Raw genomic sequence first — 22,918 nt, 5'->3', positions numbered from 1 at the left:
TATGTCCTTGCATTTCGAAACCAATCATGCCTTCCCAACAGTCTCCCAAAGTCTTAACTCATCTCACTATTAACTCAAAAGTCCACACACCAAAGTCTCATCCAAGACAAGGCAAGTCCCTTAGGCCTATGGGCCTGGCTGGGAAGGCCTCACAATCATGGCAGAAGGTGAAAGGCATGTCTCAAATGGCAGCAAACAAGATAAGAGAGCCTTTCCAGAGAAACCCCAGTTTTAAAACCATTAGATCTCACGAGACTTATTTGCTATCATGAGAACAGCCTGGGAAAAACCTGTTCCCATAATTTAATTACCTTCCACCTGCTCCCTCCCATAAGATGTGGAAATTCAAGATGGGATTTGTTCGGGGACACAGCCAACCATATAATGCTCTCAACTGAGTTGGAGAGCGAGCAAATTACCAATCATTAATCAATTATCAGTCACTCATCCTTGATAAAAATGTGCCATAATTGAAAATTCACCAGTATGATGAAAAAATATAAAAGCAGACATGAATAATTTCCTTCTTTGGGGTATCAGAAAGGGATCGAAACAATGATATTTATGCTGAATCTTAAATGGAAATTCAAGGATTACATGACCAGGTCAAAAACAAAATGATTTCAGATTTTAGAGCAAATAGTATGCACAATAAAATGATGGGAAGATGTGAGCTAAGGTCACAGTATTCAGTTGGTTCATGAAGAAACGGAAAATATCTTTAATCAGATCCCTTTTGGTAGAAGATAACTTAGAGAGCGCCAAAAAAGAGAATGTCATTAAAAATGAGTTGTTAGAATCACAGTTAAAAGAGTGATCAATGACTTGTTGGAGAATTGAGCCAACAGAGAAAGTGTGGTGAAGTATGGAGAAAGTCTGAAGTTGATCATTTAATGTTCATCAAGGTTTTAAGAACAAAGGAGATGGCTTATTTGACTATGCAGAAAACAATACCATCACCAAAAAAGCAAATAAAAAAATAATATTAGTAAAGAAAACTATGAATTTGGAAGGAAGAAATATAAATTAAAATTCTTCTGCTGGGTGCTGTGCTTCATACTTATAATCTCAGCACTTTGGGAGTCCAAGGTGGGTAGTTTTCTTAAGCCTAAGAGTTCAAGATCACCCTGGGTAACACTGTGAAACCCCATTTCTATGAAAAAGACAAAACTTAGCTGGATGTGATTGTGTGCACCTGTTTTCCCAGCTACTCTGGGTGCTGAGGTGAGAGGATTTTATGAGCCTGATAGGTCGAGACTATAGTGAGCCGTGATTGCACCACTGCACTCCAGACTGGGCAGCAGAGCAAGACTGTCTCAGAAACAGAATAAGATAATAATAATAAAAATGTTAAGTAAAAATAAAATAAAATTTTTCTTTGTTTTAGGCATTTTCATTATTCATTTATTTTAAAGTGTCTATCTAGCATTTATAATATGCTAAGCCCTCCTTTTTGTTTTTTAATACAACAAACAAAAAGATCTAATTTAGCAGATGGGTGAATATCAATTAAAATGTATAAATGGCTATAACTTGGAGCACTTTCTATGATGACAAAAAATATGGAAATGAATGTCTCTGGTAAGGGAGAAACTGAAAATACAGAAATAGGCCTTGGAAGAGGTGTGTAAAGTAGGCATACAGATTATATCATCAACATAGCTGATTGAAAGTGAAAAACAATAAAAGAAACAGTGAAAAATGATAACGAGCCATTTAGCTAATTATATACCAAGCTATCAAGAACTGGTCACATTTTATATCCCAACAATACTGTAAAGAGATTCAGGCTACATTTGTAAGTTTGAGAAGATATTATGTCATAGTAGGGTTTATGGAAATGGGGCTACACAAAGAGAAAAATAGTATCCCCAAACTAGCAAGCAAATAAACATCATAAACAGCATAAAGTATTTCACTTCCTTTCTCTGATTCATTCTTTATGGCATAAACTTAATTAAAAGTTAAATAATATTCTTAAAATATAGTATAATTGTAAGTACCAACAATTTCTGAGCATGTTTTTAACTGACTGCAAATTCTAGAAAGTATATTTTTCATGTTTAAAATAAAATTGTTAGAGAGTAGCTTTCTTACTAATAAGTAAAGATAATAATGAATAATGTAATAGTTTTATTTCTATTATTTTTGATAACATTAAGCTCCATATCAGAGAAAAATAACATCATAAAATGATTCTTCAAATAGCACACTAAAGAAAAAATTGTTAATCCAAGTGTATTGAAATTGAATCTGAAGTTCTTAGTAGTGTAATTATAATAGCACTTTAATCCCAGAAATGTTCAAAAATTGTTCTTGGTGCTAATGATACCAATTACTTTATTCAAACAGCTGAATGTGCTTCTTTGTCGGGTATTTGAAATGTGTTGATACAGGCATGCAATGTGAAATAAGCACATCATGAATATTGGGATATCTATTCTTGCAAGCATTTATCCACTGAGTTGCAAACCATTAAGTTACACTACTTATGTTATTTTAAAATGTAGTTATCATTGCCTAAAGTAGTTCTGAGCACAATAAATTAAGATGGCATGTGTCACATAAAATACATCATCTGTGGAAAAATATTAATTAATATGTTTCTGAATATTACCTTTCCTCAATAAAAAAATAGTGTTTTTATTTGGAGTTTTTGTTTCAGCAAGCATTCAAAGTTGCTAAGAAGTTAATTTCAAATATATTAATTGCCTTCAAAATGTATAGTAGTGTGGAAAAATCATTACCCAATTACTACTAATTAGTCAATGTCTTGGACTTCCTAGACTTATTAGATCTCACCAAGGAATAAATTAAAAGTATAAAAGAAGGAGCTTTCATTATATTAATCCAGGGGATGTAAGACACCATGATAGACTAAAGGAAATAATTTCTTTAGATCATTGGTACCCCTTGACTAATGATACCTTGCATACATTGACATCAAGTAAGATTTAGAGATGGCTTAGAATGTGGATTAAATGAATTCATAAAGCTTTTCAAAAGATACTTAAGATCATTTTTAGGCCACATTTCTTATTTTGTTTCCTTTCATTTCATTTATTTATTTCCAGAGGTGAAAGAAAATAGTTGCTTTCAATAAAATTAATGTGCTAGCCCCAAGCTAATATGTTGGTATTTGAACTCTAGCCAATATCTCATAGGGAACAGTCACTCTTCCCACATTTAAAAGTGTTACGAATGAGTGAGGAGGAAACATGGAGTGCCCCTTCCATTAAAATACTAATCTAAGATAATATACTAATTTCGTTCTTCCCCTCAGTCTGGGGTAAACAGCCAGTTGTGGCTTTATTGTCTCGGGTCTTGTCTAAATATGTCATATTCCTAGGTTTATATTCTGTTTTTAATGAAAAAAATAATATATTTTTATTTCTGAAAGATGACTATACAGTGGTAGCATTTTCTTATTTACCTCAATGACCTCATACCAAGATATTTGTGATTGCCTTAATAATATGCTAACAACTACACAGCTACACTTATTTTCTATTTCATTATATATTCTATAGTAAGCGCATAAAAGATCTCCTGATTTTCTCTAGCTCATTTTGTGCAGCCTATTTTTGTGCTAGTATCTATCTATCTATCTATCTATCCATCCATCCATCCATCTATCCATCCATCCATAAATGATGTGCTTATTTTAAAATAGTAAGAAAGGGTAAGGTTTAGTTCATCTTCCATATAGGTTTAGGTATCCGGGGAATATAGGAAGTATTTTCCTATATTTACTTCTCTCTGACAATTACCCTACCAGTCCTCAATCTGTTTTCCTCAGAGAGCATTGTTTAGATTATATGATGACCAATCTTATTAGCCCCTTTGGTTAATGGGTGCCTCAAATGCAAGCTGAGGTGGCCTTTGGGATGACCTATATTCTTGCTCCCCACACTCCCATTCCTGCATTCTTCCTTGCCGTTAATAGAAGCAATCCACGGTTGGCCTCTTTTCCATGTTTAGCAATGAGAGGAAACTGAATAAAAAGAGATGTGCATAATTAGCTTATTAGAGGCACCTACATCTCTTGTCATTTCTAATACATACATAGTGTATGTACTTTTAACACCAGAACTAGGAACTAAGTGATGAGGATGCAAAGGCATAAGAATGATACAATGGACTCTGGGGACTTTTGGGAATTAGAGGTATGGGTGGGAGGAGGGTGAGGGATAAAAGACTACAAATTGGGTACAGCATATACTGCTCAGGTGATGGGTGCACCAAAATCTCACAAATCACCAGTGAAGAACTTACTCATGTAACCGAGTACCACCTGTTTCCCAAAAATCTGTGGGGAAAAATAAACTTAAAAAAAGAAGATTCAAAATGTTAGTAACTTCAGGCTAATAAAACATGAGAAGTAGCATTGTATTGCAGCTTAAACCTTAAAAAAAATCTAGTACACACATTTATCTCATTCATATCTTTCTCCTTATTTTTCCCTGAAATTTGAAATTAGACCATCACATTTTCATAGCAGCTTACATCGAATGAGTAATTAGTGTGGTGGAAAAGCTCAGTCCTTGGGGCCACTTCCAGGCAACTCTGCAAAGACATCAGAACTCCAGAGAGCATCACAGTATGGTGACCTTGTTATCACAGCACCACAGCCTCTGTGCAATGCTGCTTCCTCCTCTTTCCACTAAAGCATAGATCCCAAGAGTAATTTCTAATAAATTTATTGCACAGTAATCTCCAGCTCTAAGCTGATGTTAAGAAAACCTGACTGTCAAGAGGGTAACTTTCAGTGTAATTTCACCCTCAGGCTCAAGAAAACGGACATGAGTAACAACGAACTTCACACAGTAGAAATGACATAGCAGCCCTGGAAGAATAAAATCCATATTGATTACATTGTTGTTATGCTAACACTCTATTACCCAGAGGCAGTTTGAGAAATAACAATGAATAATCATTTAAGAGATTGTTTTTAAAGACAGATATAAGGGCTAACATTTCCAATTTACGTAACACCATGTTTGAGTATATAAATTTTTAAACAAACGTTCTTTTCTATAACATTATATATATTTCTACATCATTGTACATTGAATGTTTATTAGAATATTGATTGTAATATTTATTGTATCTAATTTTGTAATAAATTTGAATAGAAATTTGTTTAGTCATATGCATTTAGTTATAAACAAGAAATAAAAATAATTATAAATATTTAATTATTAATATAATTAGAAAAGATTAAATAACTTGTATTTTAAACCAGAAGTGAAATGTAAAGAATCCAAGCTGTAGTTTCAAATAACTTAACTTTACAATTTGGCTCTGAGTCTTATAAACTGAGTGACCTCTGGTATGCTACTAAAACTAAAACCTTTCATTTATTTGCCTCTACGTGAGTAAAATAGTTATTTCCCATTAAAAAATGTGTAGTGCTACACATACATTCATACATATATATGAACATATGTACTCAGATGCATGCATACATTCTCACATGGGTCTATGTATGTGCATCAGAATCATGTGAATATATATACCACCAAACAATTCAAGAGGAGGGCTAGAGGAATGTGTAAGCATTCACAATTTTGTTTTGTTTTTTGTTTGAGTGGGGTTCTATAGAAAAGAAATACCAGTGTTCTAATATATCCACGCATGCAGTAATTAATCTCCTGCCTTTTCGTCTACAGTGGTACTAGGCATATACCATCTTAAGGAGAAATGAGAAGATAATCACTCGCTACACTCTGTGCTTACTGATTTAGGTGAGGAAATCTGTAAAAAGACTAGAAAATATGAGAAAGATGCTAACATTGTATTATGTACTATTCAATACTGTTTTATTTTATTTTATTTTATTATTAAATTTTAGGTTTTGGGGTACGTGTGCAGAACATGCAAGATAGTTGCATAGGTACACACATGGCAGTGTGATTTGCTGCCTTCCTCCCCTTCACCCACATCTGGCATTTCTCCCCATGCTATCCCTCCCCAGCTCCCCCCACCCTGCTGTCCCCCCCAATCCCCCCAATAGACCTCAGTGTGTAGTGCTCCTCTCCCTGTGTCCATGTGTTCTTTTTGTTCAACACCCACCTATGAGTGAGAACATGCGGTATTTCATTTTCTGCTTGTGTCAGTTTCCTGAGAATGATGTTCTCCAGATTTATCCATGTCTCTACAAAGGACACAAACTCATTGTTTTTGATGGCTCATAATATTCCATGGTGTATATGTGCCACATTTTCCCTGTCCAGTCTATCATCGATGGGCATTTGGGTTGGTTCCAGGTCTTTGCTATTGTAAACAGTGCTGCAGTGAACATTCATGTGCATGTGTTCTTACAGTAGAACAATTTGTAATCCTTTGGATATATACCCAGTAATGGGATTGCTGGGTCAAATGGAATTTCTATTTCTAGGTCCTTGAGGAATCGCCACACTGTCTTCCACAATGGTTGAACTAATTTACGCTTCCACCAGCAGTGTAAAAGTGTTCCTATTTCTCCACATCCTCTCCAGCATCTGTTGTCTCCAGATTTTTTAATGATTGCCATTCTAACTGGCATGAGATGGTATCTCAATGTAGTTTTGATTTGCATTTCTCTAATGACCAATGATGATGAGCATTTTTTCATATGTTTGTTGGCCTCATGTATGTCTCCTTTTGTAAAGTGTCTGTTCATATCCTTTGCCCATTTTTGAATGGGCTTGTTTGTTTTTTTCTTGTAAATCTGTTTTAGTTCTTTGTAAATTCTGGATATCAGCCCTTTGTCAGATGGGTAGACTGTAAAAATTTTTTCCCGTTCTGTTGGTTGCCGATTCACACTAATGACTGTTTATTTTGCCATGCAGAAGCTGTGGAGTTTGATTAGGTCCCATTTGTCTATTTTGGCTTTTGTTGCCAATGCTTTTGGTGTTTGGTCATGAAGTCCTTGCCTACTCCTATGTCCTGAATGGTTTTGCCTAGATTTTCTTCTAGGGTTTTTATGGTGCCAGGTCTTATGTTTAAGTCTTTAATCCATCTGGAGTTAATTTTAGTGTAAGGTGTCAGGAAGGTGTCCAGTTTCTGCTTTCTGCACATGGCTAGCCAGTTTTCCCACCATTTATTAAACAGGGAATCCTTTCCCCATTGCTTGTTTTTGTTTGTCAAGTTTATCAAAGATTGTATGGTAGTAGATATGTTGTGTTGCCTCCGATGCCTCTGTTCTGTTCCATTGGTCTATATCTCTGTTTTGGTACCAGTCGATACTGTTTATTTTTTAAACCCATAGACATTTATTTTTGATTATCATTTTCTATAATCTAAATGCTATGTTTTTTGGATGAAGAAGTGGTCTCATATTCAGAAAACAGCTCATACAACCCACAGATAGCTGCTCACAGATGGTCCTACATGGCTTAATGAATATTATGAGGTCCACTTGACCAATTATCTCCAAAATCAATTGGATCATGTATTTAAGGCAGTTCTTCCTCAAAGATCAGTTGACTATAGTTGTGTAGGTCTGTTTCTGGGTTCTCTATTTTGTTCTGTTCATCTTTCTGTCTGTTTTGCCAAAGCTACTTTGGATCACTGTAGACTTATTTTAGGTCTTGAATTCAGGTAGTATAACTTCGTTATTTACTTTAAATACTAGGTTGTTTATTCTAGACCCTGCTACTTTGTTCAAAAGTCCTCCACCTTCATTTTTCACTTTAAATATTAATTTGTTTATTCTAGACCCTGTGACTTGCCATATAAAGCTAAGAGTAAGTTTGTTGATAGCTTGGAACTACATAACTTCAATCTTTGCATTCATGTTCACATATCTTCTTTATATCTGTCTTCTTCAAGGACATGTGTGATTTGACTTAGGGTCCAGCCTAATCTAGAATAATCTCATCTCTAGCTATATAGCTATCCTTTTTATGGTCACTAAAAGACCTCTTTTCCAGACAACATTGTTTTCAAAAATTTTGGGGGCAAAGCTTATTTTGGTGGCTGCCATTCAAGTAGAGGAATCACTTCCTCTACTTCTAGTTTGTGCAGAAGTTCATGGAAAACTGGTCTCTTTTTCTCCTATAATTTTGGTAGACTTCATCAGTGAAATCACCTTTTAGTGGTACTTAGGGTTTTGGAAAATTATTAAATATTAATTTAATATCTTTAATAGATACAAATGTGTACATTTTAATTTTCCTTGTGTGCATTTCTGCAGTTTGTGTCTTTAAGAAATTGATCCATTTCACTTAAATTGTCAAGTTTATTAGCATATAGTTGTTCTTTATATTCATTTACTTTACTATACTTTTATTATTAATGCGATCAGTAATGATAACCCTTCTTTCATTTGTGCTGTTGGGAAGTTGCATCTTCTCTTTTCTCTTAGTCTTGCTAAAATGTTCAATTTTGGCCAGGCATGGTGGCTCCCACCTGTATTGCCAGCACTTTGGGAGGCCTAGGTGGGTGGGTCACGAGGTCAGAAGATGGAGACCATCCTGGTCAACATACTGGAACCCCATCTCTACTAAAAATACAAAAATTAGCCAAGTGGGGTGCTGGGTGCCTGTAATCCCAGCTACTCAGGAGGCTGAGGCAGAAGCAAAGGTTGAACCAGAGAGGTGGAGGTTGCAGTGAGGCAATATTGTGCCATTGCACTCCAGCCTGACAACAGAGCAAGACTTCATCTCAAATAATAATAATAATTAATATAGAAAGAATAGTATTTGAAATTTATTCTCATTAGGATCCCCAAGCTTTGAAATTTGTTTTTCTTGCTCTGTCACCCAGGCTGGAATGCAGTGGCAGGATCAGAACTCACTGCAACCTCCACCTCCCAGGCTCAAGCAATCCTTTCACTTCAGCCTCTGGAGTAGCTGGGACTACAGGTGTGCACCACCTGTAGTGTGCATGCCTGGCTTTTTTTTTTTTTTGTATTTTTAAGTAAAGTTAAGGTTGATATTCATCATCTCAGAAATACAAGCACTTTAAAAAAATTAGAACTTTACAACTCCTACTTTCAATACAATAAGAAGGGATATTGAGATTAGATATTTTTTCCTAGATATTTTTATTTAATGTTCAACGGTATCACTTCCATCTTGAAAACATTCAGAAACATTACAAGTTGTTATTAGAGTTATTTTCATGTACTTTCATTTATTAGTTTTGTTAGTATTAACAATATTATCTAACTGTTAATTTATAATTTTTTCATTATCTTCCAATTATTGTGGGGAGTTTTTGTTCTTTTCAAAAATATTTATCTAATTATTTTTTATGATTCAAATCTATTTACTTTCTCCCAACATCATTTTTATGTTTTGAAGAAATAACTGCATAGATTTAAATGATTATGGATGTTCAATATTCAGTATTTGTACAGTAGCTTTCTTAAAATTTTCTTGATTTTTTTCTAAATCCCCTCTTGACTAATGGTGTTTTGTTTGTTCTATGTATATGACTTTCACTTTTATTCACAGACAATACATTTCTCTTGTGTTTTTAATACAAAAACTATGCAATAGTTGATAGAGTCTTTTGCACTGGTCTACTCAACAGGCCTGAATCAAACTTTTCAGTGGTGGGAATTATTCTTTTGTTATCCCTGAGGCTGTCAGTACAATACTCAGTGACTCCTTAAGTTACTTTATGATTTTTCATTAGATACTAGCCTCTCTCCTGTTATTATGTGAGATGGGAATGTTTGAGGGTGGAAAAAACTAAACAGAAATTAAAACCTATACACTAGGAAATAATAAAGATTTTATTATATATTGTTAAGAAAGTTAAATGAAGAATTAACTTAGATATGTGTATTTAATACCTTATATGGGTGTGTTAATCTGAAAATATTCAAAATATATTGCATGTATATATTCCATGTTAATCTAAAATTATGTATAAATTGTTTTTATACATAAAGTTGATCCACTTTTCTTATTCAACATTCCTGTGTATTTCACACTAGTACATGCATTGGCTAAATAATTTTGAATAACCTCTTTAGATAAAGCTCTGTGCTTTTATCTTTAGTAATATAACTCATAATATCTCACACTCTTCTACTCTTGTGAAGTTTAGAATTCAACCTTTTTAGCATGTGTTTTTCTTACATTCTTATCATTATTTTTCCCTTATCTTCTTATCTATTGACAATTGATTTTCAATAGGTAATTTTTAGAGAGATGAACTTTTTCTCAGATATCAACACATACTTAGATTTCTTGTTGAATTATATTTCATTTATTATTTAATAAAAATTGTAGGTTTACCTTTATTTGTGCCCTTGCACCTGATCTTCATGAAGATTTGTAATGATCATTATTATTGCACTTCATTTCACAACGAGACTTGCAGGATTAAAAATTATTCAAATGTTTTTATGCTGGATAATAAAGACAAGAGATAGAATTCTGATCAAGAAAACTGGGTGTCTGCCAGTTCTAATTGCTGTCCTGTGCTGGGATGCAGTTAGGTCACATAAACTCACCAAATTTGATTTCTAATTTATAAAATTAAGACACTTGGATGCAGCTTCCTTCAGCCCCTTTTATGAGCTGAACTGTGATATGTAACTTTATAATCTTATATGACATATTTTTTTCATGTTCTAAGATCATATTACTAGTTATCAATTCATTAATTTTCATTGCATCTATATTAAACTTGTATTAAATCTACTTGTCTTTATTGCATTTCATGAACCTTATTAGCAGTTTATTTCATTTAGTCTTCAGCAAACACAGTCTTTAATGAAAGGGATATTATTTTTAAATCATAGTAAAACTAAATCTTCTTAAACAGTATGAGATAAGACATGAACCAATAGAAATACAGACCGTGTTTCAGTGGGGAAAAAAAAATCTAAAAATAAAAATATCTTTGCAAAATATAATATGTAAATATATTATATTTTCAATCAGAACTCCTAATTTAACTGCAACTATTTATATGGAAATTAAATTGATTAATTAAAAGTATATAATGTTTCATAAAGAAGTCATGCCTTACAGTTGGAACTTTCTATAAAACTATTTCAGTCAATGAATCACAATAATTTTATAGTAATAGAAAAATAAATGAATACAAGTAAAGCAAGAATCAAAAAATATATCCTATATAGAGCACTTAATAAATGATAAATATATTCCCATTCTGCAGTAAAGCATTTTTTTAATAATCAATATTGTTTAATAGCTGATTTTGTTGTTTATTGCCATTAGGATAGAAATAATGATAGGAATAAGAATACATTTCAGACTTACAAGACAGTTACAATAGAATCTTAAAAAAATCAAAGAAATTATGTAAATGTCTTTACAATCCTATGTTGTGGTAATTTTCTTGAGCAAGAGAAAAATATAAATGGAAATAACAATAAGATAAAAATAAATGTTAAAGAAGATATTATATGTATCATGAAATGATGAGAAAATAATGAATAGTTTTTTTTCAATAAGAAAAATGACATTAACATTTCCTAGAAATCTCAGTACATTTTAATACAAGGACCTCTGCTAAAATAATGCTTTCTGTTCCTCAGTTGACAAATAAAAATATTTTATAATTTTAAGACAACTATTAAAATCACTTAAATGGAAGTCAACAATTTATATAACTCAGGAAGCTCCTCTTCTGACTAACACTACCAGAAGTTCCTATTTCATATATGTCATTATGCTCCGTATTGCATTGTCCAAAGTTTTGGTCAGTGTAAAGTAGACCCTGGTTTCAATACCTGACCAGAAAACAGCCATCAATAGAAAGCCATTGACAGATTAAGTGGTCTGGTTTGGAAATTAGATCTTTATTTTGGATAATGAATAAATCAAACCAACTTGTATGTTTTTAGCATTATAAAAGCATTATAAAACACGTGCATGTTCTTAGCATTATAAAAGCACTATAAAACACTTTGCTCCTTTTATTTCAATAGCCAACTGTCCCAGAGAAGAAACTGCTATTCCCTAGGGACTACATCACTGCTTATGTAAAAGTAAGAAACACAGATAAAAATAAACAAAAATTGTTAAGCTGAAAGGCCCATGAAATAGAATATGCAGAAATTATGTGCCCATTGAAAATATAAGTGTTCAGAAAGCATACTGTAGAGGAGAGTTCAGCAAGGGAAATACCTAAGTAGAAAGAAGGAATGTGTAAATAAAGTCTTGAGTCCCACAAAGTCATGGACTAAAAAAACATACGATTATAATTGATTTTTAGATTCCAGAAATCTGTCAGTCTCCTAGCAATTTTCTATGAATGTTTTTAAGGCTGCGGAAACCATTTCCTATTCTCTATTTATTGATTCCAACCCTCTCTGCTCCTTAGGAAGTACAGTTGAAGACACTGAAGATGGAATGAGGAACTGGTTTACATCATTTATATCATGGGGTCTTCATTCCAGTGGAGGAGACAGACTGTAAACAAGTGAATGTATAAATAACACAACATAGCGTATGATAGATACTATAAAGAAAATATGCAGATACAATGAGGTAGAATTCTAAACTTATTTTTTTTAACATGCCTCTCTACTCCCATTCCCACCTGTTGTGAGTATACAACCTTTACCCTGGACATTCTAGGAAATGTCTCTGACTAGAGTTAAGAATATGGTTCACTGTAGGACTATGAAGAAAAATAGAGAGGCAACATCCAGTTTCTAACATGCTAAATAGAATTTTTCAGGGCACCACTAATCTCACACAGATTGCTGCCTTGAAGGAGGATATTTAAAATTGTTCTATGACTTTCTTCCCTCACCCTCAACTTTCTGTCGATATACAAGGAGCTGAACCTGGAGAGAATCTCCTAGAGTCCTCCTCCTTTCTGGAGAAAATAAATTTCTTCCTGTGACAATGAAATAATGAGTTCTACTTTTTATAAGAATGCACAGAAATTTTAAAAAGTTATATTATAATATTTAATATGAAAGAAAATCTCCACAGAGCCTGGGAATTGTGGAAATGAGAGGAAAGTGAGAGAGGAGAGTGGGAGGACTGCCAATTGGAGCAATCTGAACTACTTTTTTTCCTCTTTGATTTTTAGCGGCTACGCAGTGGTCTAAGACAAGTGAGGAATAAAACAAAGGTAGAGAAAACTTCTTGTATTTCCATCTACCTTTAGAATTCTGGAAAGACATTTGCCCTCTGGCTTCCCCAGTCCCTATATTCATGTATATGCAGATGAAAATACAATGGGTCAGATGAAATTGACCCCAATATTTATCCCACTCCTCAGTGGGGTGGACATGAAATTGAGAGCAAGTGAATATATTATTGGGTTCACTGCAGCAGAGTGAGGTATATGTACTACTGATGGAGGCAAGATGTGGACACAGCTGGGACTTAGCAGTCACAGAGCCTGGGGAAGCTGAGTTGCTGGGGATGATCAATAGGTCTAACAATGTTACGGGGCAACCTGGGGCATTAGCCATGGAAGCCAATCAAGCAAGCAGTGACAAGTTGGGCTAAGGTCATGGGAATATAGAGAAACCCAAGTCTAGAAACCTGTTTTTACCATCTTCAAGTTTATGTAAGGCATAGCCTTTCCTGTAGATTATACAGGGGCCATATCTCAGAGTAAACTGCCAAGGGAGGGAAAGTCCATTTGTAAAAATAAATCCTGTTGTTCTAGAGACAATGCTAATAAAAGAACAACTTGAATATATTGGTTCAAGTATTATTTAAATCCTTGAAATGAACAAGCATCTTTTCACTTAAGAAAAGTAGAAACTATTTGATGGCCAATATTAATATATATTGTTAGATGGTATTCTTTTATTTCTCTAGCTAGATGGTAATTTTTTAAATGTCTTTTATAACATATGCTTAAATTTAGCAATTTTCTTCTGCATTAATGTCCAGGTTTTTTTTTTTTTTTCCATGTGGCACTCATACAATGTAGGATTTCAAGGCTTAGTCTCTTATCTATTATCTGTTTTAATTTAACACCATTACTATTTTCTGCTAATTTGTTTAGACTTCATTAAATTCATTAAATTTGGAAGAGTTTCTCATTTTAGAAATTTATATTTATTTAATTTTTTTTGCACAGCACCATGCTAGACTTTGAGGGCACAGCAGTCATGAATAAAACATGAAGCTTTCTCTACAAAGTTGATATTCTTTATACATGTTAAATTATGCAATAATTGATTGCAAATTAATTATTAAAATACAACAGTAATATGAACAATACATCACATTTATTGAATGCTGATACTTCCTATGCACTCATTTAGCAAATTACCTACATTATATTTATGAATTACTATTACAACTGATGAAGATGCAAAGCCAGCTTTGTAAGAAGTTACATGAAGAGATATAAGAAGCAAAATGTACATTGTCCCATTTTCAGTGACATGCCTAAATCCTAGAAATGGTGTTAGAATCATAGCCAGATATAAGGGGTTTCTACAGGAAAATAACAGACCTACTTTCTAGCCAGAACCCTTGAAATGGAAATATGTAGACACAATATCTTACAGCCCAAATTAGTAACATTTGCAAAATTAAATAGTACAGTACTATAGTCAATAGTAACTTAATTGTGTATTTTAAAATACATTTTTAAATGTAATGGGATTATTTATAACTCAAAAGATAAATGCTTGAGGAGATGGAAACCCCATTCTCCATGATGTGTTTTTTTATATTGCATGCTTATGTTAAATCACCTCAAGGGCTCCACCAATATATACAAGAACTGCGTAACCCTAACTTTTTTTTTTAAATGGAGTTCTACTCTTGCTGTGCAAGCTGGAGTGCAATAACGTGATCTCACCTTACTGCAAACTCCACCTCTTGGGTTCTCCTGCCTCAGCCTCCTGAGTAGCTGGGACTATAGGTGCCCACCACCATGCTTGGTTACTTTGTTGTATTTTTAGTAGAAATGGTGTTTTACTGTGTTAGCCAGGCTGGTCTTGAACTCCTGACCTCAGGTGATCTGCCTGCCTCGGCCTCCCAAAGTGCTGGGATTATAGGAGTGAGCCACCATGCTTGGCCTAAATTTTTTTAAAGAAAAGAAGTAAAAAATATTTATCATTCAGTTTTTTATTTTTTAGAAGTCAGATTTACATTGAGTAAAATATACCCTGCTTAGCTGTACAGTTTGATTAATTTAAATATGTGTATGTGTGTGTATATATATGTGTGTGTATACATATGTGTGTATATATGTGTGCATATATATGTGTGTGTGTGTGTATATATATAAATATATATATATAAAACTACAACACACTTACCACTAAAGTGCCTTCCCTTACATGTCTATGTTGTAAGGTCACTTTTCTCTACCCTCCATACCTAGTCTCTGAAAACACTAATGTGATTCTTGTGCCTTTAATTTTGTCTTTCTCATTATTATATAATAGAATCTTTCAGGCTGTAGTATTTTTGCGTTCTGGCTTCTTTAACTTAGCATTATGCTTTTGAGATTCCTGCATATTGTTGCATATAAACAATTTTTTTTAATTTTAATGTATTGTGTGAATGTATCATAATATGTTTATCCATTCATAATTCGATGGACATTTGAATTGCATCCTGTTTTTGCTGATTCTGAATAAAGCTGTTATGGATGGTCATGTAGGTATCTTTGTGAGAACATGCAATTTCTCTTCAATAAATACCTTAGATTGGATTGTTGAGTGCTAAATAACAAATACATAATTTTATAATTGACTGCATCGTTTTCATTCCTACCAGGAACATATAAAAGTTTCAGTTATTTAAAATTCTCATTAACAATTAATAATATTTTGTTATTTTAGCCATTCTACTAGGCCTGTATTATTCAGTTTTATGATAACTGTAATAATTATTATATTCCTGTTACCAAGTTATGCTAGTAAACTTTTTTATTATAAAAAAAATCAAATGGGATTTAAAAGTTCAGAGTTGTTTGAATTTTTGCCATTAATTATTTCATTATCTTTGCTGTTTAATTATAAATAATCGATGTTTTTGAATTTGAGAAACAATGAAATAAATCCATGAACTTATTGTTTGCTAATCAGAAGGATCACTATTATAAATGTTTAAATTCCTTAATATGCTCTGTAAGAAATCATCAGATTTGGAGACAAATTATAAAAAAAAGAAAAATTACTAAAGGGAGAATAAGAGGTATACAAAAGTGAAACATACTGTGGCTGTTTTTCTTTTTCTTCATTGCAACATATGGAAGTGTTTTAGTATGTGAACCCACGTTGATATACATTTTTAAACGAAAAAGTTTTGATTTCTTTTCTCCTTATGTACTAAAAACTATACGGTTACAGTCAGTTGAAGAAATGTCAAGGTTTCTATACAAAGGAATCCCAGGGTATTTAACAATTCTTCAATGTTCACTACTTTTTAAAAAAATATATATATTTTATTGCACTTTAGGTTCTGGGGTACACATGCAGATCATGCAGGATTGTTGTATACGTACATACATGGCAATGTGGTTTGCTGCCTCCATCCCCTGTCATCTATATCTGGCATTTCTCCCAATGGTATCCCTCCCTAACCTACCTACCCCTCACTGTCCCTCCCCTAGTTCCCCCAACAGATCCTACTGCGTGATGCTCCCCTCCCTTTGTCCATGTGTTCTCATTGTTCAACGCCCACCTATGAGTGAGAACGTACAGTGTTTGATTTTTTATTCTTGTGTCAGTTTGCTGAGAATGATGGTTTCCAGATTCATCCATGTCCCTAAAAGGACACGAACTCATCATTTTTTATGGCTGCATAGTATTCCATGGTGTATATGTACCACATTTTCCTTGTCCAGTCTATCATGGATGAGCATTTGGGTTGTTTCCAGGTCTTTGCTATTGTAAACAGTGCCACTATGAACATACATGTGCATTTGTCTTTATAATAGAATGATTTATAATCCTTTGGATATATACTCAGTATTGGGATTGCTGGGTCAAATGAAATTTCTATTTCCAGGTCCTTGAGTAATTGCCACACTGTTGAACTAATACTCCCACCAACAGTGTAAAAGTGTTCCTATTTCTCCACATCCTCTCCAGCATCTGTTTTCTCCAGATTTCTTAATGATTGCCATTCTAACTGGCATGAGATGGTGTCTCAAGCTGGTTTTGATTTGCATTTCTCTAATGACCAGTGATGACAAGCATTTTATCATATGTTTGCCTGATACATGTCTTCTTTTGAAAAGTGTCTGTTCTTTGTCCTCTTTTGAATGAGTTTGTTTATTTTTTTCTTTTTTTATTATTATTTTGAATTTTCATTTGTATGTATTTATTTATTTTTATTGTACTTTAGGTTCTGGGGTACATATGAAGATCATTCAGGATTGTTGCATAGGTACACACATGGTAATGTGGTTTGCTGCCTCCATCCCCCCATCACATACATCTGGCATTTCTCCCCATGTTATCTCTCCCCAACCTCCCCACCCCCACTGCTGTCCATCCCTTGGCCCCCCAACAGACCCCAGTGTGTGATGCTCCCCTTCCTGTGTTCATGTGTTCTTATTGTTCAGCACCCACCTATGAGTGAGAACATGCAGTGTTTGATATTCCTTCTTGGGTCAGTTTGCTGAGAATTGTGGTTTCCAGATTCATCCATGTCCCTAAAAAGGACACAAACTCATCATTTTTTATGGCTGCACAGTATTCCATGGTGTATATTTGCCACATTTCTCTTGTTCAGTCTATCATCAATGGGCATTTGGGTTGGTTCCAGGTCTTTGCTATTGTCAACAGTGCACTATGATCATATGTGTACATGTGACTTTATAATAGAATGATTTATAATCCTTAGGATATATACCCAGTAATGGGATTGCTGGGTCAAAAGGAATTGCTATTTCTAGATCCTTGAGAAAGTGCTCCACTCACTTCTATGGTTGAATTTACACTTCCACCCATAGTGTAAAAGTGTCCCTTTTTGTTCACATCCTCTCCAACATCTGTGTTGGAGATTTTTTTAATGATTGCCAGTCTAACTGATGTGAGGTGGTATCTCAATGCAGTTTTGATTTGCATTTCTCTAACAATCAGTGAAGATGAGCATGTTTTCATATGTTTGCCTCATATATGTCTTCTTTGGAAAAGTGTCTGTTCATATCCTTCTCCACTTTTGGATGGGTTTGTTTGTTTATTTCTTGTAAATCTGTTTTAGTTCTTTGTAGATTCTGGACATTAGCCCTTTGTCAGATGGGTAGATTGCAAAACTTCTTTCCCATTCTGTTGGCTGCCAGTTTACTCTAGTGATTGTTTCTATTGCATTACAGAAGCTCTGGAGTTTAATTAGGTCCCATTTGTCTATTTTTGCTTTCATTGCCAATGCTTTTGTTGTTTTAGTCATGAAGTCTTTGCCTATGCCTATATCCAGAATAGTTTTGCCTTTGTTTTCTTCTAGGGTTTTTACAGTGTTAGGTCTTATGTTTAAGTCTTTAATCCATCTGAATTTAATTTTAGTGTAAGGTGTCAGGAAGGGGTCCAGTTTCTACTTTCCACACACTACTTGCCAGTTTCCCCAACACCATTTATTAAACAGGGAATCATTTACTCATTGCTTGTTTTTGTCAGGTTTGTCAAAGATCAGATGGTTGTAGATGTGTGGCATTGCCTCCAAGGCCTCTGTTCTGTTCCATGGTCTATATCTCTGTTTTGGTACCAGTACCATGCTGTTTTGATTACTGTAGACTTGTAGTATAGTTTGAAATCATGTAGCATAATGCCTCTGGCTTTATTATTTTTGCTTAGGATTGTCTTGGCTATTCAGGCTCTCTTTTAGTTCCATATGAAGTTTAAGGTGTTTTTGTCCAGTTCTGTGAAGGTCATTGGAAGCTTGATGGGGATAGTGTTGAATCTATAAATTACTTTGGGCAGTATGGCCATTTTCATGATATTGATTCTTCCTAACCATGAGCTTGGAATGTTTTTCCATCTGTTTGTGTCCTCTCTTATTTCCTTGAGCAGTGGTTTGTAGTTCTCCTTGAAGAAGTCCATTACCATCTTTATTAACTCTATTCTTAGGTATTCTATTCTTTTTGTAGCAATTATGAATGGGAGTGAACACATGATTTGGCTCTCTGTTAGTCTGTTATTGGTGTATAGAAATGCTTGTGATTTCTGCACATTAATTTTGTATCCTGAGACTTTGCTGAAGTTGCTCATCAGTTTAATGAGATTTTGGGCTGTGATGATAGGGTCTTCTAAATATACAATAATGTCATCTGAAAATAGAGACAATTTGACTTCCTCTTTTCCTAATTGAATACCCTTTATTTTTTTTTTCTTGCCTAATTTCTCTGGCTAGAATTTCCAATACTATATTGAATAGGAATGCTGAGAGAGAACATCCTTGTCTAGTGCCAGATTTCAAAGGGAATGCTTCCAGTTTTTGTCCATTCAGTATATTTGCTGTAGGTTTGTCATAAATAGCTTTTATTATTTTGAGATACATTCCTTTGATACCTAGTTTATTGAGAGTTTTTAGCACAATGGACCATTGAATTTTATTGCAGGCCTTCTCTTCATCTATTGAGATAATCATGTGTTTTTTTGTGTTTGTTTCTGTTTATGTGGTGGATTATGTTTATAGACTTGTGTATGTTGAACCAGCCTTGCATCCCTGGAATAAAGCCTACTTGATTGTGATGGATAAGCTTTTTGACGTGCTGTTGCAGTTGGTTTGCCAGTATTTTATTGAAGATATTTGTATCTATATTTATCATGGATATTGGCCTGAAGTTTTTTTGTTGTTGTTGTTGAGTCTCTGCTGGGTTTGGCATCAGAATGAAATTGCTCTCATAAAATGATTTGAGAAAGATTCCCTCGTTTTGGATTGTTTGGAATAGTTTCAGAAGAATGATACTAGCTCTTCTTTGTATGTCTGGTATTATTCGGGTGTGGACTGAGCTGGATCTGGGCTTTTTCTGGTTGGTAGGGTATTAATTGCTGCTTCAACTTCAGCCCTTGTTATTGGACTGTTCAGGGTTTCAGCTTCTTTCTGGTTTAGGCTCAGGAGGGTACAAGTGTTCAGGAATTTATCCATTTCTTCCAGATTTACTGGTTTGTGTGCATAGAGTTGTTTGTAGTAATCTCTGATGGTAGTTTGCATTTCTGTGGAATTGGTTGTGATATCCCCTTTATAATTTCTTATTGCATCTATTTGATTCTTCTCTCTTTTCTCTTTTATTAATCTGGCAAACAGTTTGTCTATTTCATTGATCTTTTCAAGAAACCAGCTCCTGGATTTATTGATTTTTTAAAGGGTTTTTGTGTCTCTATCTTCTTCATTTCTGCTCTGGTCTTAATTATTTCTTGTCTCCTGCTGGCTTTTGAGATTTTTTGACCTTGCTTCTCTAGCTCTTTCAATTTTGGTAACAGAATGTTGATTTTAGATCTTTCCTTGCTTCTCATATGGGCATTTATTGCTATCTATTTCCCTCTAGACACTGCTTTAAATGTGTCCCAGAGATTCTGGTACATTGTGTCTTCGTTCTCATTGGTTTCAAAGAACATCTTTATTTCAGCCTTCATTTCATTGTTTATCCATCAGCATTCAAGAGCCAGTTGTTCCGTTTCCATGAAGTTGTGCAGTTCTTAGTTTCTACAGAACCAAAGACAAAAACCACATGACTATCTCAATAGATGCAGAGAAGGTCTTCAACAAAAGTCAGCAGTGCTTTATGCTAAAAACTCTCAATAAACTAGGTATTGATGGAACGTATCTCAAAATAATAAAAACTGTTTATGACAAACTCACAGCCAATATCATACTGAAAGGGCAAAAGCTGGAAGCATTCCCTTTGAAATCTGGCACAAGACAAAGATGCCCTATATCACCACTTCTATTCAATATAGTATTGGAAGTTCTAGCCAGAACAATCAGGCAAGCAAAAGAAATAAAAGTTATTCAATTAGGAAAAAAGGAAGTCAAATTGTCTCTATTTGCAGATGACATGATTGTGTATTTAGAAGACCTCATCGTCTCAGAACAAAATCTCCTGAAACTGATAAGAAACTTCAGGAAAGTCTCAGGATACAAAGCCAATGTGCAGAAATCAAAAGAATTCTTATACATCTATAACAGACTAAAGTAGAATGAAATCAAAAGTGAACTCCCATTCACAATTGCTACAAAGAGAATGAAATACCTAGGAATACAACTAACAAAGATGTAAAAGACCTCTTCAAGGAGAACTACAAACCACTGCTCAAGGAAATAAGAGAGAACACAAACAGATGGAAAAAGATTCCATGCTCGTGGTTAGGAAAAATCAATATTGTGAAACTGTCCATCTTGCCCAAAGTAATTTATAGATTCAATGCTATCCCCATCAAGCTACCTATGACCACCATCACAGAACTGGAGAAAACCACCTTAACTTCATATGGAACCAAAAGAGAGCCCACATAGCCTAGACAATCCTAAGCAAAAAAAAAAAACAAAGCTGGAAGCATCACACTATTTGACTTCAAACCATACTACAATGCTACAGTAATGAAAATATCATGGAACTGATACCAAAAGAGATATAGACCAATGGAATAGAACAAAGGCCTTGAAGGCAATGCCACACATCTACAACTTTCTGTACTTGACAAACCTGACAAAAACAAGCAATGGGGAAAGGATTTACTGTTTAATAAATGGTGTTGGGAAAACTAGCTAGTCATATGCAGAAAGCAGAAACTGGACACTTTCTTGACAGCTTACACTGAAATTAACTCCAGATGGATTAAAGGCATAAACATAAGATCTAACACCATAAAAACCCTAGAAGAAAACCTAGGCAAAACCATTCAGGACATAGGCATAAGCAAGGACTTCATGACTAAAACACCAAAAGAATTGGCCACAAAAGCACAAATAGACAAATGGGACCTAACTAAATTCCAGAGCTTCTGTAATGCAAAAGAAACAATCATTAGAGTGAACTGGCAACCAAGAGAATGGGAAAGAAGTTTTGCAATCTACCCATCTGACAAAGGGCTAATATCCAGAATCTACAAAGAACTAAAACAGATTTACAAGAAAAAAACAAACAACTTCATTCAGAAGTGGGTGAAAGACATGAACAGAGACTTTTCAAAAGAAGACATGAATGAGGCCAACAAACATGAAAAAATGCTCATCATCACTGGTCTTTAGAGAAATGCAAATCAAAACCACATTGAGATACCACCTCATACCAGTTAGAATGGCTATCATTAAAAAATGCAGAGACAACAGATGTTGGAGAGGATGTGAAGAAATAGGAACACCTTTACACAGTTGGTGGGAGTGTAAATTAGTTCAACCATTGTGGAAGACCATGTGGCAATTCCTCAAGAAATAGAAATTCCATTTGACCCAGCAATCCCATTAATGGGTATGTAACATTAAAGGATTCTGGGTCACAGTTATAGTATTTTCACACTGTCCTTGCAAAGATCACAAAGATTCACTATAATTTCACACATCTGTCAAGTCAACCTTATTCACCTCCCATCAATTATAACAGTCCACTAAGTACCTAGCAGATTTTGACATTTATATCTTCATTGCAATAATCTAAAAAGGCCTTTGCTTATATTTGAAGAATGAAGATGCTTAAAAGTTACAGTCTGTGATGCTGGCATTGGAAGATTTGAATGCCTAAATCTCTTTGCTTCTCTCATGATCCCTTTTACATTATAGTGCTTTCAAGATACCTTCAAATAGCTGAGCTGGAATTAAGTGAATCCTACAGTTCAGCCATCCTATAGAAGCCAATGAGAGAGGAAATTGAAGGTCTTTCAGATTAAAAGTTCAAATTGTGATGATTGCACCTTTTAGCCTCCTAACTGGCTTTTACCTTGATCTCCCTAAGCCTGTTCAGTTCATCATATTGAAAAGATTATGACATTTTAGAAATCACTTTGGGGGGAGTATTCCATTTCAATTTAATGACTAAGGCATTCCCTGGGCCTACAGTACTATCCTGCTGT

Source organism: Callithrix jacchus, chromosome 3 (assembly GCF_049354715.1).
Source record: "Callithrix jacchus isolate 240 chromosome 3, calJac240_pri, whole genome shotgun sequence".
NCBI classification, from domain to species: domain Eukaryota; kingdom Metazoa; phylum Chordata; class Mammalia; order Primates; family Cebidae; genus Callithrix; species Callithrix jacchus.
Note: the sequence above shows the minus strand (reverse complement) of the source record.